This window comes from Oncorhynchus masou, chromosome 5 (assembly GCF_036934945.1).
Source record: "Oncorhynchus masou masou isolate Uvic2021 chromosome 5, UVic_Omas_1.1, whole genome shotgun sequence".
Classification (NCBI taxonomy): Eukaryota; Metazoa; Chordata; class Actinopteri; order Salmoniformes; family Salmonidae; genus Oncorhynchus; species Oncorhynchus masou.
Window position 1 is genome coordinate 11,483,939 of NC_088216.1, and position 11,612 is coordinate 11,495,550.

The following is an 11,612-nucleotide window of genomic DNA, read 5'->3' on the forward strand; positions in this document are numbered from 1 at the left end:
TGGGAGACGACGACCCTAGATTGGGAGACGACGACCCCTAGATTGGGAGACGACGACTCCTAGTTTGGGAGACGACGACCCCTAGATTGGGAGACGACGACCCCTAGATTGGGAGACGACGACTCCTAGTTTGGGAGACGACGACCCCTAGATTGGGAGACGACGACTCCTAGTTTGGGAGACGACGACCCCTAGATTGGGAGACATGGAAGACCCAAATGGTTTCTTCTTACTTTGATTCAGGCACCTGGATGACCAGCTCGTCGTAGGGGTCGTCACGGTGACGGTTGGGAGGAGTCCCGGGGAAGAAGGTGGACACTCTGAAGGGTTTCGGTGGGGCTCGGGGGTGCAGCTGTCCGTCAGAACCTCGCAGCGTCACACCTCCACCTGGGGACCACAGGAGGGGTTACAGAACGGGTGTTTTACCTGGGTGTGAGAGCCGTGTGTGTGTGTGTGTTACCTGGGTGTGAGGGCCGTGTGTGTGTGTGTGTGTGTGTGTGTGTGTGTGTGTGTGTGAGTGTGTGTGTGTGTTACCTGGGTGTGAGGGCCGTGTGTGTGTGTGTGTGTGTGTTACCTGGGTGTGAGGGCCGTGTGTGTGTGTGTGTTACCTGGGTGAGAGGGCCGTGTGTGTGGTGTGTGTTACCTGGGTGTGAGGGCCGTGTGTGTGTGTGTGTTACCTGGGTGAGAGGGCCGTCTGTGTGGTGTGTGTCACCTGGGTGAGAGGGCCGTCTGTGTGGTGTGTGTGTTACCTGGGTGTGAGGGCCGTGTGTGTGTGTGTGTTGTGTGTTACCTGGGTGAGAGGGCCGTGTGTGTGGTGTGTGTCACCTGGGTGAGAGGGCCGTCTGTGTGGTGTGTGTTACCTGGGTGTGAGTGTTACCTGGGTGTGAGGGCCGTGTGTGTGTGTGTGTGTTACCTGGGTGTGAGGTCCGTGTGTGTGTGTGTGTGTGTGTGTGTGTGTTACCTGGGTGTGAGGGCCGTGTGTGTGTGTGTTACCTGGGTGTGAGGGCCGTGTGTGTGTGTGTGTGTGTGTGGTGTGAGGGCCGTGTGTGTGTGTGTGTGTGGTGTGTTACCTGGGTGTGAGGGCCGTGTGTGTGTGTGTGTGTGGTGTGTTACCTGGGTGTGAGGGCCGTGTGTGTGTGTTACCTGGGTGTGAGGGCCGTGTGTGTGTGTGTGTGTGTGTGTGTTTACCTGGGTGTGAGGGCCGTGTGTGTGTGTGTTACCTGGGTGTGAGGGCCGTGTGTGTGTGTGTGTGTGTGTGTGGTGTGAGGGCCGTGTGTGTGTGTGTGTGGTGTGTTACCTGGGTGTGAGGGCCGTGTGTGTGTGTGTGTGTGGTGTGTTACCTGGGTGTGAGGGCCGTGTGTGTGTGTTACCTGGGTGTGAGGGCCGTGTGTGCGTGTGTGTGTGTTACCTGGGTGTGAGGGCCGTGTGTGTGTGTGTGTTACCTGGGTGTGAGGGCCGTGTGTGTGTGTGTGTGTGTGTGTGTGTGTGTGTGTTACCTGGGTGTGAGGGCCGTGTGTGTGGTGTGTTACCTGGGTGTGTGTGTGTGTGTGTGTGTGTGGTGTGTTACCTGGGTGTGAGGGCCGTGTGTGTGGTGTGTAACCTGTGTGTGTGTGTGTGTGTGTGTGTGTGTGTGTGTGTGTGTGTGTGTGTGTTACCTGGGTGTGAGGGCCGTGTGTGTGGTGTGTTACCTGGGTGTGTGTGTGTGTGTGTGTTACCTGGGTGTGAGGGCCGTGTGTGTGTGTGTGTGTGTGGTGTGTTACCTGGGTGTGAGGGCTGTGTGTGTGTGTTACCTGGGTGTGTGTGTGTGTGGTGTGTTACCTGGGTGTGTGTGTGTGTGTGTGGTGTGTTACCTGGGTGTGAGGGCCGTGTGTGTGTGTGTGTGTGTGTGTGTGTGTTACCTGGGTGTGAGGGCCGTGTGTGTGGTGTGTTACCTGGGTGTGTGTGTGTGTGTGTGGTGTGTTACCTGGGTGTGAGGGCCGTGTGTGTGTGTGTTACCTGGGTGTGAGGGCCGTGTGTGTGTGTGTTACCTGGGTGTGTGTGTGTGTTACCTGGGTGTGTGTGTGTGTTACCTGGGTGTGTGTGTGTGTTACCTGGGTGTGTGTGTGTTACCTGGGTGTGAGGGCCGTGTGTGTGTGTGTTGTGTTACCTGGGTGTGTGTGTGTGTGATGTTTTACCTGGGTGTGTGTGTGTGTGTGTGTGTGTGTTACCTGGGTGTGAGGGCCGTGTGTGTGTGGTGTGTTACCTGGGTGTGAGGGCCGTGTGTGTCTGAGGGCTGAGGGGCTGATCAGGGGTTCGCTACCCGTTCGGAACACTGGGGAAATGGGAGCGGGGCCTACGGCCTCTGATTCACCGCTATGAGGCGCACCTGGAGGAGAGGAGAGAGGTGTGTGTTACCTGAGCAGAGGTGGGAATGTACGAGTGTGTGTGTGTTACCTGTGCGTAGGTTGCTTTCAGACTGTGCTGATTGGATCGAGGTCTTCTGCCCAGATTCTCCAGGTTGGCTGGCTGACTCCCACTCCTGAGAAACACACACACAAACATTAAAACACACACACACACATATAACAATACACACACACACAACAATACACACACACATAACAATACACACACACAAACAATAAAACACACACACACATAACAATACACACACATACATTAAAACACACACACACACATAACAATACACACACATATAACAATACACACACATATAACAATACACACACACATAACAATACACACACACACACACATAACAATACACACACACACACACACATAACAATACACACACACACAAACACTAACTATACCAAACACAACACAAAACAGTATCTATCTATGTGTGTGTGTGTGGGTGTGTGTGTGTGGGCGTGTGTGTGTGTGTGTGTGGGCGTGTGTGTGTGGGTGTGTGTGTGTGGGGGGGGGGTGTGTGGGCGTGTGTGTGGGCGTGTGGGTGTGTGGGCGTGTGTGTGTGTGTGGGTGTGTGTGTGGGTGTGTGTGTGTGTGTGTGTAAAGCCACCTGAGCAGTGTGTTAGTGACGTGTAGTGTGTCCATGTGTGATGAGTTGAAGCTGAATCTCTTGCTGCGGTCTGGCTGTGATTCCACCCCACCCTGTCGATGGCGCTGTTGCTGGATCTGTTGCTTTCTAGAGGAGGGAAGAAAATAACATCTAACACCTGAGTTGGTGAGCCTCCGGAACACAACACTTAATCATGTACCTCCACACCATGTGTGGTTCTGACGCAGTTCATTCATTAATTACCAATGTTTTTGACAGACTGACAGAGTGACAGACTGACAGAGTGACAGACTGACAGACTGACAGAGTGACAGACTGACAGAGTGACAGAGTGACAGACTGACAGACTGACAGACTGAGTGACAGAGTGACAGACTGACAGAGTGACAGACTGACAGAGTGACAGACTGAGTGACAGACTGACAGACTGAGTGACAGAGTGACAGAGTGACAGACTGAGTGACAGAGTGACAGACTGAGTGACAGACTGACAGACTGAGTGACAGAGTGACAGACTGAGTGACAGAGTGACAGAGTGACAGACAGACTGACAGAGTGACAGACAGACAGACTGACAGACTGAGTGACAGACTGACAGACTGAGTGACAGACTGACAGACTGAGTGACAGACAGAGTGACAGAGTGACAGAGTGACAGACTGAGTGACAGACTGACAGACTGACAGACTGAGTGACAGAGTGACAGAGTGACAGAGTGACAGACAGAGTGACAGACAGAGTGACAGACAGAGTGACACAGTGACAGACTGACAGAGTGTGGTCCAGTGGTTCGTGGCCGGACCCCAACAGACATGTAGTGTAGATTGGAACACAACCCACTGCCTTTCTGACCGGTACACTCCTCTACTCTACTTCGACGGAATAAAACACATATTTAAACCCAAACTGTGACAGTGTGTTCTATCCACTGTGACAGTGTGTTCTTTCCACTGTGACAGTGTGTTCTATCCACTGTGACAGTGTGTTCTATCCACTGTGACAGTGTGTTCTATCCACTGTGACAGTGTGTTCTATCCACTGTGACAGTGTGTTCTATCCACTGTGACAGTGTGTTCTATCCACTGTGACAGTGTGTTCTATCCACGCCGCCTGTGGGTCCTTACCGGTCCGCTCTGCCTGGCGCTCACTGATGACACGTATAGGCAGGGAGCGTGTGATTGGGTGATAGACTATGGCGCCAGAGGCCTGGGAGACAGGATGACGTCCACCCACGTGGAAACGCACAAGGGCGGGAATGTTGTCGAAACGATCCCCTTCAAACTGGAACAGCTCACGGGAGTAACCCTGGAGGACACACAATTATAACACACACACACACACACGTCAAACCAGTCCCCTTCAAACTGAAACAGAATAGCACACACACAAACACACACCTTCTTGGGCCGAAGGACCACCTTGATGATCTTGAAGTGCATGGGCTCGTCCTTCCAATAGCAACTCAGGACATAGTCACCGGGGGAGGAGGCTGTGTCACGAACCAGGAAGTCACCATCTCTCTCAGCAGAGCCTCTGCCCCCTAGAGAGAGAGAGAGAGAGAGAGAGAGAGAGAGAGAGAGAGAGAGATTGTGTGTACCTCTCTGTGTAGAGTTCCATGGTACCAGGTGTGTGTGTGTACCTCTCTGTGTTTAGGTCGATGGTACCAGGTGTGTGTGTGTGTACCTCTCTGCCTATTGGTCCATGGTACCAGGTGTGTGTGTACCTCTCTGCCTATGGGTCCATGGTACCAGGTGTGTGTGTGTGTGTGCGTGTATGTACCTCTCTGCCTATTGGTCCATGGTACCAGGTGTGTGTGTGTACCTCTCTGCCTAGGGGTCCATGGTACCAGGTGTGTGTGTGTGTACCTCTCTGCCTAGGGGTCCATGGTACCAGGTGTGTGTGTGTGTACCTCTCTGCCTAGGGGTCCATGGTACCAGGTGTGTGTGTGTGTACCTCTCTGCCTAGGGGTCCATGGTACCAGGTGTGTGTGTGTACCTCTCTGCCTAGGGGTCCATGGTACCAGGTGTGTGTGTGTGTGTACCTCTCTGCCTAGGGGTCCATGGTACCAGGTGTGTGTGTGTACCTCTCTGCCTAGGGGTCCATGGTACCAGGTGTGTGTGTGTACCTCTCTGCCTATGGGTCCATGGTACCAGGTGTGTGTGTACCACTCTGCCTAGGGATCCATGGTACCAGGTGTGTGTGTGTGTACCTCTCTGCCTAGGGGTCCATGGTACCAGGTGTGTGTGTGTACCTCTCTGCCTATGGGTCCATGGTACCAGGTGTGTGTGTACCTCTCTGCCTATTGGTCCATGGTACCAGGTGTGTGTGTGTACCTCTCTGCCTAGGGGTCCATGGTACCAGGTGTGTGTGTGTGTACCTCTCTGCCTAGGGGTCCATGGTACCAGGTGTGTGTGTGTGTACCTCTCTGCCTATGGGTCCATGGTACCAGGCGTGACTCCTCAGGTCATCAGTAGATAGCTTCAGTTCCTCCTCCAACTCCTTCTTCAGAGAGTCCATCTCCCTGCTACCTCCAAACACCTATACAACATTACAACAACGTTACAACAACACCAGACTAAAATCCACCTCCCTGCTACCTCCAAACACCTATACAACATTACAACAACGTTACAACAACCTTAAACTGACATGCATCTCCCTGCAACCCACACACACACCTACACAACAAGAATAACCTTGAACTAACCTTACCGCAACGTTAAAGAAAAGGTGTTACATTCCTGAAAAACATTGGGCCGACTGAAACTTCACAGGAAACACATTGGGCTGACTGAAACTTCACAGGAAAGACATTGGGCTGACTGAAACTTCACAGGAAAGACATTGGGCTGACTGAAACTTCACAGGAAACACATTGGGCCGACTGAAACTTCACAGGAAAGACATTGGGCTGACTGAAACTTCACAGTGAAACACATTGGGCTGACTGAAACTTCACAGGAAACACATTGGGCTGACTGAAACTTCACAGGAAACACATTGGGCTGACTGAAACTTCACAGGAAAAACATTGGGCTGACTGAAACTTCACAGGAAACACATTGGGCTGACTGAAACTTCACAGTGAAACACCCACAGGCCTGAGTGTTTTGGTGAGTGTTGTTTCAGCATGTGTGTGTGTGCAGGGCCAGTCCTAGCCTTTTGGGGGCCCTAGCCTTTAGGGGGCCCTAGCCTTTAGGGGGCCCTGACCTTTTGGGGGCCCTGGCCTTTTGGGGGCCCTGGCCTTTAGGGGGCCCTGGCCTTTTGGGGGCCCTGAGCCAGATTTGGTTGGGGGCTTCGCACCAAGCGGGCACCATTTATTTTTGTGCCCCCCCGCCCTCTTGACATTGGAGAGCAAAATGTTTTGAAGTTAATGTCCTGCAATTCTAAAATGTTGGTTGTTTTAAAGTTATCTTTCGTTCTACATATTTTGCGATGGAGCGGAGAGAACGTTTTATAGCAAATTTCATGCAGTTCGACTCATCATAAACTAAATCAACGGTTTCCCCGTGGAGGTCAGGGCCCCGGTCATGTGCCCGGTCGGTATTCGGCCATGATTACTACAAGATAACTGGCTAGGGGACAACTTACCAATCAACAAATTGTTAGCTGACATGGCTAATTGAGTCTGGGGCCCTAAACGACCGCTTATGTCGCTGCCTGGAGCCGGCCCTGTGTGTGTGTGTGTGTGTGTGTGTGTGTGTGTGTGTGTGTGTGTGTGTGTGTGTGTGTGTGTGTGTGTGTGTGTGTGTGTGTGTGTGAGAGAGAGAGAGCTCACCTTCAGCTGACTCAGGTATGCAGTGACACTCCTCCTCTTACTGAAAGACAGAAATAACACATTTACTAACGTGGACTTTCTCTCTCATACTCCTCTGTCTGTCTCTCTCCTTCTCTTTACTAAAGACTGTGTTTGACTTTTGTTGAAGCCTATTTTAAAAGGTATATACTTTGAGCCTAACTAGCTGCATAACAACAACAGCAACCTCTGATGTGCTGTTCCTAAACAACAACAGCAACCTCTGATATGATGTTCCTAAACAACAACAGCAACCTCTGATGTGATGATATGATGTTCCTAAACAACAACAGCATCCTCTGATGTGATGTTCCTAAACAACAACAGCAACCTCTGATGTGATGATATGATGTTCCTAAACAACAACAGCAACCTCTGATGTGATGATATGATGTTCCTAAACAACAACAGCAACCTCTGATGTGCTGTTCCTAAACAACAACAGCAACCTCTGATATGATGTTCCTAAACAACAACAGCAACCTCTGATGTGATGATATGATGTTCCTAAACAACAACAGCAACCTCTGATGTGCTGTTCCTAAACAACAACAGCAACCTCTGATATGATGTTCCTAAACAACAACAGCAACCTCTGATATGATGTTCCTAAACAACAACAGCAACCTCTGATGTGATGTTCCTAAACAACAACAGCAACCTCTGATGTGATGTTCCTAAACAACAACAGCAACCTCTGATGTGATGTTCCTAAACAACAACAGCAACCTCTGATGTGATGTTCCTAAACAACAACAGCAACCTCTGATGTGATGATATGATGTTCCTAAACAACAACAGCATCCTCTGATGTGATGTTCCTAAACAACAACAGCAACCTCTGATGTGATGATATGATGTTCCTAAACAACAACAGCAACCTCTGATGTGATGTTCCTAAACAACAACAGCAACCTCTGATGTGATGATATGATGTTCCTAAACAACAACAGCAACCTCTGATGTGATGTTCCTAAACAACAACAGCAACCTCTGATGTGATGATATGATGTTCCTAAACAACAACAGCAACCTCTGATGTGATGTTCCTAAACAACAACAGGCCTCTCTGTCTGTTCTACACACTACAACAGGCCCAGTCTTCCCCAACCCCGTTAAACAGCAGGTAGACCCGTCTATTGCTCCCCTCTCTTCTGTTCCTGGCAGAGAGTCAGAGGCCGGCTTGTCTTGTAACACACACTGCCAAACTTCCCCTCGCCAAGCTAAAGGGTGCAACTGCGGCCCACAATTCGGGGCGTTCCTGCATGTGGGTATTACTGCATCTGCAGGACCCCATCTCGAGCATCCAATTTGTTTTTTCATGAACACGCCCCCTCGGGGATCCCATTGGTTCCTGTATGACCGCCCCCTCCCCTCAAGCATCCCATTGGTTCCTGCATGAACGTCCCCCAACCCGCTTAGAGCAGGATATCTTCATGCTTGTGACTCTTCCAAAGGGAAATAAAAGTATTATATGAGTTTCTTCACCCCCCCGCCCCGAGTCCTATTTGCTAGGTAGCGGGACCCCCTCCCTCCCCGAGTCCTATTTGCTAGCTAGCGGGACCCCTCCCTCCCGAGTCCTATTTGCTAGCTAGCGGGACCCCCGCCCCCTCCCTCCCCGAGTCCTATTTGCTAGCTAGCGGGACCCCCCTCCCTCCCGAGTCCTATTTGCTAGCTAGCGGGACCCCCCTCCCTCCCCGAGTCCTATTTGCTAGCTAGCGGGACCCCCTCCCTCCCCGAGTCCTATTTGCTAGCTAGCGGGACCCCCTCCCTCCCCGAGTCCTATTTGCTAGCTAGCGGAGCCCCCCCCTCCTCCCCGAGTCCTATTTGCTAGCTAGCGGGACCCCCCTCCCTCCCCCGAGTCCTATTTGCTAGCTAGCGGGACCCCCCGCCCCCCCGAGTCCTATTTGCTAGCTAGCGGGACCCCCCCTCCCTCCCCGAGTCCTATTTGCTAGCTAGAGGACCCCCTCCCTCCCCGAGTCCTATTTGCTAGCTAGCGGGACCCCCCCTCCCTCCCCGAGTCCTATTTGCTAGCTAGCGGGACCCCCTCCCTCCCCGAGTCCTATTTGCTAGCTAGCGGGACCCCTCCCTCCCCGAGTCCTATTTGCTAGCTAGCGGGACCCCCTCCCTCCCCGAGTCCTATTTGCTAGCTAGCGGGACCCCCCCGAGTCCTATTTGCTTGCTAGCTAGCGGGACCCCCCTCCCTCCCCGAGTCCTATTTGCTAGCTAGCGGGACCCCCCCCACCCTCCCCGAGTCCTATTTGCTAGCTAGCGGGACTCCCCCTCCCTCCCGAGTCCTATTTGCTAGCTAGCGGGACCCCCTCCCTCCCGAGTCCTATTTGCTAGCTAGCGGGACCCCCTCCCTCCCGAGTCCTATTTGCTAGCTAGCGGGACCCCCCCTCCCTCCCCGAGTCCTATTTGCTAGCTAGCGGAGCCCCCCCCCCCCCTCCCCCCCTCCTCCCCGAGTCCTATTTGCTAGCTAGCGGGACCCCCCCCTCCCTCCCCGAGTCCTATTTGCTAGCTAGCGGGACCCCCTCCCTCCCCGAGTCCTATTTGCTAGCTAGCGGACCCCCCCCGAGTCCTATTTGCTAGCTAGCGGGACCCCCCCCTCCCTCCCCGAGTCCTATTTGCTAGCTAGCGGGACCCCCCTCCCTCCCCAAGTCCTATTTGCTAGCTAGCGGGACCCCCCCTCCCTCCCGAGTCCTATTTGCTAGCTAGCGGGACCCCCTCCCTCCCCGAGTCCTATTTGCTAGCTAGCGGGACCCCCCCTCCCTCCCCGAGTCCTATTTGCTAGCTAGCGGAGCCCCCCCCCCTCCTCCCCCTCCTCCCCGAGTCCTATTTGCTAGCTAGCGGGACCCCCCCCTCCCTCCCCGAGTCCTATTTGCTAGCTAGCGGGACCCCCCTCCCTCCCCGAGTCCTATTTGCTAGCTAGCGGGAGCCCCTCCTCCCCCCCCCCGCCTCCTCCCGAGTCCTATTTGCTAGCTAGCGGGACCCCCCCTCCCTCCCCGAGTCCTATTTGCTAGCTAGCGGGACCCCCCTCCCTCCCCGAGTCCTATTTGCTAGCTAGCGGGACCCCCCTCCCTCCCCGAGTCCTATTTGTTAGCTAGCGGGACCCCCCTCCCTCCCAGAGTCCTATTTGCTAGCTAGCGGGACCCCCTCCCTCCCCGAGTCCTATTTGCTAGCTAGCGGGACCCCCCCCCCCGAGTCCTATTTGCTAGCTAGCGGGACCCCCCCCTCCCTCCCCGAGTCCTATTTGCTAGCTAGCGGGACACCCTCCCTCCCCGAGTCCTATTTGCTAGCTAGCGGGACCCCCTCCCTCCCCAGTCCTATTTGCTAGCTAGCGGGAACCCCTCCCTCCCCGAGTCCTATTTGCTAGCTAGCGGGACCCCCTCCCTCCCCGAGTCCTATTTGCTAGCTAGCGGGACCCCCTCCCTCCCGAGTCCTATTTGCTAGCTAGCGGGACCCCCTCCCTCCCCGAGTCCTATTTGCTAGCTAGCGGGACCCCCTCCCTCCCGAGTCCTATTTGCTAGCTAGCGGGACCCCCTCCCTCCCCGAGTCCTATTTGCTAGCTAGCGGGACCCCCTCCCTCCCCGAGTCCTATTTGCTAGCTAGCGGGACCCCTCCCTCCCGAGTCCTATTTGCTAGCTAGCGGGACCCCCTCCCTCCCCGAGTCCTATTTGCTAGGTAGCGGGACCCCTCCCTCCCCGAGTCCTATTTGCTAGCTAGCGGGACCCCCTCCCTCCCCAGTCCTATTTGCTAGCTAGCGGGACCCCCTCCCTCCCCAGTCCTATTTGCTAGCTAGCGGGAGTGACACCGGTAGAGAGTATCCTTCGCTCCAAACTGCCAAACACCTCCCCTCATTGTCATTAACAGAAGTGAGGGAAAAGAGTGGCAGCGCCCCACGCTACCACAGCTAGGGCAACACCGTGTGCTAGCTAACTAACGAGCTAGTTAGCTAGCTACAATGTGTGTACTGTGACATTGTGTACTGTGTACTGGACTAGCTGGTAAAGCTAGCACACTGCGTTCTTCGCTCCCCCCTGCCAAACACCTCCCCTCGCCGTCGTTGACAGAACTGTTGGAAAACAGTGCCAGACAGGCTGGAACAAAGGCCAAGCTAGCTACCGTTGTCACCCCGCCCCTTCTTCTGTGGGGTTTATCGGCAGCTGGCATCCAACTCCACCTACTGTACTGGAGAGCCCCGCCTCCCGCCTGTCCTGGTTTAAGAACGGGCCAATAGAAGTATAAAGAGGGATTCCTGCACGTTCAGGAACGCCCACACGCAGGAACACCCACACGCAGGAACGTCCACACGCAGGAACGCCCACACGCAGGAACGCCCCGAATTGCAGGCTGCAATTGCACCCTTCTCTCACCAAGTGTCAACCTGCTCCCTCCCACCCGCCACGCCCGTTACGTTCCATTATAAATCAATCAAACAGGATTAATGTGTGATAAGATCTGTCAAAGGTTGTTGACTTGTTGATTTGATATCTGCGAGGCGGTGCCGTTATAGGTGGCGGTTTTAGAGGAGAAAATCAGAACTTCAAAGCAGGAAGCAAGTCAGTAGTGTTCGGACCAGCTGAGGCAAGTCAGTAAACAAGAACAAATTCTTATTTACAATGATGGCCTACCCCGGTCAAACCCGGGTGGCGCTGGGCCAATTGTGCGCTGCCCTATGGGGACTCCCAATCACGGCCGGATGAGGATACAGTCTGGAATCGAACCAGGGACTGTAGTGACGCAGTGCCTTAGATCACTGCGCTGCAGGATTGAGAGAGATCCCTGTCA

General features: G+C 53.8%; 1 protein-coding gene and 1 pseudogene across 1 annotated transcript in view; one reads left to right on the forward strand and one right to left on the reverse strand.

The window, feature by feature from the left end:
* LOC135532981 (cdc42-interacting protein 4 homolog) overlaps window positions 1-11,612 on the forward strand; it is a 117,750-nt gene that overhangs the window by 68,422 nt on the left and 37,716 nt on the right. The gene's annotated exons all lie outside the window — the stretch shown is intronic.
* LOC135532973 (breast cancer anti-estrogen resistance protein 3 homolog) overlaps window positions 1-11,612 on the reverse strand; it is a 49,868-nt pseudogene that overhangs the window by 11,761 nt on the left and 26,495 nt on the right.